Genomic DNA, 6,336 nt, shown 5'->3' with positions numbered 1-6,336 from the left:
ACCGGGAGAACAATGGGATGATATAGGTAACTTCATTTTTCACAAGTTTTTTAAACTATCTATTATTTTTGTTTGTTTTATATCGTCTCAAAACTGATAGTAATAATTTTCAAAATGCAGATGTAGGCCCACGTCGTCTAGCCAATCTCCGGCCTTAGAGAGGAGACTACCAGTTGCAGCGGCACCGGCCCCACAGGACGAGGCCACAGAGACTTTGGCTGAGTTGGAAAGTGACCTGGAGCGTCTTACAGCAGATATACCGGAGACTACCATAGATGATGTTCCAATCAGGCTTCAGCGCTATGTAGTCGGGGTCCCAGGACCTTTTAGGAGGTTCTTGTGTAGGGTGGCCCGTGCAGTGGTGTCATATAGAGATCATCACCAGTGATTGGATGGTCGTTTTATAGAAACATGTGACATTTTGGTTTTTTGTACTTATCATTTTTGCCGATCATAAGGTGTTTTTCAACCTATGATCGAAGACGATGTATTTTTTGACACACTCCTATATATATATATATATATATATATATATATATATATATATATATATATATATATATATATATCATTATTACCGGCTTATCTTGTAAATCATGTTATGGAATGGTTTTAAATTTACATGTATGACTATTGCAAATGTCTATTTAACATTCGAGAAGAAATTGCATCTGCTAATGTATTTAAAGACCTTGGAATATGCTGATATTCAATGTAATCAAACTCACGTTCCAAGAGACGCACTCTCAAAAATAATCGTAATAACACTGGATTTCTAATGGCATACACTCTATTAAGCTGTAATACAACGAGTTCAGAATCTAACCTCACTATCAAACACTGAATCCCAAATGAAATAGATTCAGATAATAACTCAATCACTGCACTATATTCGGAAATGTTGTTTGTTGTTTGACCGAGGCTTACCCCATGCATAGAAACTAACTCGTCAGAGGGCGAATAGATAACCCAAGCTAGGGAAGAAATGTTCCGTGTACTATGACAAGCACCATCAGCAAATCCAATGTATGTTTGGAGAGGCATCAATATCTGCAATATCAAGAGTAAAACCAAGATAAGCCAGAATAATGACGAAAAACACTCTCTAAGCTAAGCACACTTTTTAAACTAACAAACACACTAGCTAGAAAGAAAAACTAACCTAACTAAAAATCCTCCATACCCATATTTTAAGCATAATACCTCTTCAAGTAAAGACCATTTCTGGGTTTACCTAAAGAGTCCCCGTCAAAGTCTACCAACTCATAGGCCCCTTTTGCTAGCTTTCGCTTGACAATATAGGGCCCATGCCACATAGGAACGAATTTTCCAGCACCTAATTTATCATTAGCTTGATCATATAATAACACTAGGTCTCCTTCCAAAAAATTTCGAGGGGTCACATTTTGATCATACTGAGCTTTCATACGTTTTGCATGAGTCTCGATCGCCAATGCATCATCACGTCGATTCTCATCTAATTGAGCTAAGTATAATAAACGCTTTTCCTCTTCGGAAGTAGTTGGAAGTAACTCGATGGCCATTTGCAGTGACGTGATTTCGCATTCAATGGGTAGCACAGCTTCCAAACCATAAACTAGTTGGAAAGGAGTGAACCTTGTTGATGTTTTCACTGAGGTTCAGTACGCCCAAAGCGCTGAAAATAACATGTTGTGCCAATTCAACTGATGAATACCAATGATTCGTCGGATCATGATAACTAAAACTTTGTTGATGGACTCAACCAGACCATTCGCTTGTGGATAATAAGGAGTTGAACTATCGGGACGCAAACCAAGCTGGCCTGTAAGTTCTGTCATCATAGCGTTTCGAAAATGGCGCCCATGGTTAGTGATTATCGCTTGTGGGACACCAAACCTAGAAATTATGTAATTGAACACGAAAATTGCAGCTGTCTTGTCATCTGCCTCGAATGTAGGCATCGCCTCGGCCCACTTAGTAAAATAATCTACCGTAAGGATGATATACGCATGCCCCCCGGCCGAGTGAGGGTTACATGTAATAAAATCGATACCCCATTTGGCAAAAGGACCAACGACAATTATAGGGTGGAGAGGGGCAGGTGGAGCGCGCATCTTTCGATCAAACACTTGACAGTTGTGGCATTTTCGGACCGCAATAATACAATCTTTAAATAAGGACGGCCAAAAGTAGCCAGCGCGAAATATCTTTTGGGCTGTGGCATACCCAGACATATGACCGCCACACGCTCCAGAGTGACAGTCATTTAGAACCCTTTCAGCCTCTTCGTGAGTTAAGCAACGTCGAAAAATAGAGTCCGCCCCACGGCGATAAAGAGTATCTCCAATAATTTTGTACTGTTGGGACTGGAATCGAATTTTTCGACGGTCCGACTTTGAAACTTCGGGCCAAAAGGATTGGGTCTAGAGATAGACGATGATATCCCCATACCACCGATCTAAAGTGCTGATTAGAAACAAAGATTCGTCCGCAATGGGCTCCTCTGCCACAGTTTCCGTGTCAGCATGCGGGAAGTCACACATTAACTCTGCAAAAACTAAAGATTTCTTAGACTTAGATTTCTCAAACTCCAAGTCGAACTCCTGCAGGATAACAATCCATTTAGAGTACTTGCCCCCTAGCAATTGTTTGGTCAAAATGTAGATCATAGGGTTGCAATCCGAAATGACTGTAGTTTTACGTAGTAAAATGTAGTGACAAAAACGTTGGACAGCTTGAACGGCTGCCAATGCCAATTTCTCCACGTGTGATTATTTTAGCTCAGTTGGATTTAAGGTTCGACTAAGGTAATATATCACATGTTCGGTTCCGAATTCATCTTCCTAAACTAATACCATTCCAATGGTGGAATGGGAGGCGGCGAGGTACAAAAAGTAATCCTGGTTGTAGTTGGGAGGATGCAACATCGGTGCATTAGTCAACGCGTGTTTGAGTGCATCCAAAGATTTCTGAGCTATCTCATCCCAAGAGAATTGAGCGTTCTGTTTCAACAACCATGTAAAACTCTTTGTAACTTCGGCGTAGTTAGGAATGAATCGTCGTAAAAAGTTTTCTTTCCCCTGCAAACTTTGGAGTTGGCGAAGACTCGAAGGAGGAGGCAATTTGATGATAGCTTCTACCTTCGAGGGATCGACACGAATGCCGGCTTTCGAAACTACAAATCCTAGCAATCGTCCCGCTTCTATACTGAAAACACATTTGTGTGGATTCAACCGTATCCGATAATGCCTACACCTCATAAAGATTGCTCGTAAATGGATAAGGTGATCAACTCGATGTAATGAATGAGCAGGCAAATCATCGAGATATGGTTGCACAATGTGCTTGATGTCATGAAACGCATAAGACATCGCCCTTTGAAAAGTTGCTCCGGCATTCTTGAGCCCAAAAGGTAATTTACAATAAGCAAATGTCCCCCATGGACAAATGAAAGCCGTTTTCGGTTGATCGGCAGGTAGAATATTGATTTGATTGTAACCAGAAAAACCGTCCATAAAGGAAAATATTTCGTTGCCGGCACAATCATCAATGATTTGATCGGTATAGGGAGTTGGGTAGTTGTCCTTTGGACAAGCTCGATTAATGTCCCTATAATCGATGCATATTCTTATTGTTCCCTGTTTTTTGTTAACCGGAACAATATTCGATACCCAATCCGTTAACGGGATCAGATAAATGAAACCTGCTTTCAACAGTTTTTCAACTTCTGCTTTAATTGCAGCAGCTTTTCGTGGGTGAATCTGACGCAAACGTTGCCGGACGAGTTTAGCGTCTGGGTAAGTCTTGATCTCATGAACAACAATCGCGGGATCAATTCCTGGCATTTCCTCATAGGACCAGGCAAACACGTCGCGGAATTCTTGAAATAGGGCCTTCTATGTCTGAATTTCGTCATCTGTACACGAGGCACCTATATGAATGTTCTCAACAATTCCAGGCTTAACCGAAATGTCAATGGGAATAGTTTGAGAAATATTTCCCAAATTCAACTCTAAATCATGATGTTTCATGGGATTCTGAGCTTCCTTGACATATTCAACTGTAAAAATGGATGAGAAATCATTTTCAAAACAATCATCCTCAGGTAAAAACGAAGATCTGTGATGGAGATCTTCCCATGGTAAATCATCTACACACAGGACTTCACGAAGTTGCTCGTTAGATGAAACAACTTCGAGAAATGCTATTAACTTCGAGGTTGATGTGAAAAGTGATTCCTCACGGACCACATTCATTAGGTCGATTTTGGTTGAACACGGGTCGGTAAAAGACTGCACGGCTTCATGGGCAATTTCATATGGACTCAAAGGCATAAAATTACCAAATGAGTCTATTTCAGATTCAGAAGGAACAATCCAAGGATCGTCATAAAAAATAGTGTCTGATGTAATCATACAAATGGTTGCAAATGAAGATGATGCGTTGATTGGAGGAAAAGGAAAAGTTCCCAGTAAACCGGCATCTTTAACTAATCCTACTCCAACATCCTTATATGGGATAGTCATTTTACCGACATGCTGAATACTCTCTGAAGAGGCTGGGTCGGATGAAAAGTAAGCTAGCTGGTCTATTGTTACGATCTTTCCATTATGTGGGAACTTTATTGCTTGGAAGACTGATGAAACGACTGCTGTCATAGTGTAAGACCAACTTCGACCCAAGATAAGGTTGTAGTCTAGAGGGGCATCAACCACCTCCACATCTAGACTAACGGATTTTCCTTCAACCCCTATAGGCAAATCCTGTAGAATGCCAAAAGGATGAAACCCACGGCCATCAAAGGCCTTAAGAATTGTCGGGGATTGATTTAGTGAAGGAGAACCAAGCGATCTCCAACACTGTATCGACATAATACACGTTGAAGCTCCCTCATCAATTACAGTCCGATGAATAGGCCTGTTTTTTACTATCACTGGGATCTGGAAAGCCATTTGATGAGGCAAATGCGGTGTACTATTTTCTAGATCAAAGATTATTAGGTTCGGGTCCTGAACATCAACATCTCCTATAGCCGACAAAAGTAATTTACACTGTTCTTGGCATGATTGCAGCACTTCCAAAGCCGACATTGCTGAGGGTGAAACAGCTAAGTCCTCAACAATGTTATCATTCTGAGCCGCTCTCGCATGTGGATTGAAAGCAGACTTTCGAAGTATACCCTTGGCGGGCGGTTTGATTACTAAGTCTGGGTTAGGCTTCTCGATCTGTAGTGGATCGGAACCGGGAGCTGATGTTGATGGATTAGAATGAGAAGATTCTGCTTCTTTGCCATCAACAGGACTTTTACTACCATAATCTTGCGATCGAGTCGCAATCCTTACATGGGACATCATCAAAATGGGTTCTTCATTGGCACTTGAGGAAGAACCTATCATCTTGCTATCTTGTTTTGGAAATGGATCCTTCAAAACAACAGGAGTTTGGGAACCTTTGACGATCTTCGCAACCTCTGCTCAATGAGGGCAATCTCTTGTAAAGTGTTCCTCTTCACAAATAAGACATGGATAACGAGGCTTGTGCTTTTCATCATTGGATTCCACCTTTTCGGATTTCTCTTTTGAACTCTTGTCTGTTTTATTCTTCTTCTTTCCTTTCTTCTTTCCACTGGATTTTGATTTAGTCGTAGATGATTCTATAGCGTGAATATCGGCAGAAACCTCTACAGAAGAATCTCCTGTCGGGGAATCAGGCAAGGTTATAACAGGAGAAGAATTCTTGGAAGACTTCTTCTTACTTTTAGTGTTAACCGTACCAATCATACCATCAGCGGCATGAGATCCCGAAGGAGCCGCAGCGATTTGATTTGACTTGGGAAGATCGGGGATCTTTTCGTGTAACGTACCTGACTGAGTATAAACTAAGTAAAGGTATTGTGCTTGAGCAATCACTTGCTCCTCAGTAACTACTCCGACCTTAGCTACGTCTTCAGTAATCTTCGGTAACAATGATTTAACAAACCATTCAGCTAAGATATGGTCCAGGATAAAAACTTTCACTAACCGCCTTCGACGTCTCCATTCATGAATATGATCGGAAATATAAGTGGACGTTGATTGCTTTAATGAAGAAGTTAGTAACTCCATGCCATTATCATATCTGACCAACAACTGAAAATGAGTTAAAAACGAGGTAGCTAACTGGCTAAAATTATAAAAAGAGGCCTGTGGTAACTCAATATACCACTTGGCCGCAAGACCAATGAGAGTGCGCTGGAAAAGACGTAAGCAGATTGAATCATCCGAGATGGAATTAGAGGCACACCAGAGGTGGTAAGTCATCACATAGTTCGACGGGTCCTCTCCAGATTTACCTTCGAACTTGGGAATGTCACTG

This window comes from Pinus tabuliformis, chromosome 3_2, assembly GCF_031772625.1.
Source record: "Pinus tabuliformis cultivar Carrire ecotype Pingquan chromosome 3_2, CPIR1, whole genome shotgun sequence".
NCBI lineage: Eukaryota > Viridiplantae > Streptophyta > Pinopsida > Pinales > Pinaceae > Pinus > Pinus tabuliformis.
The sequence above is the reverse complement of the archived record's forward strand: the minus strand, read 5'-3'. Positions refer to the sequence as shown.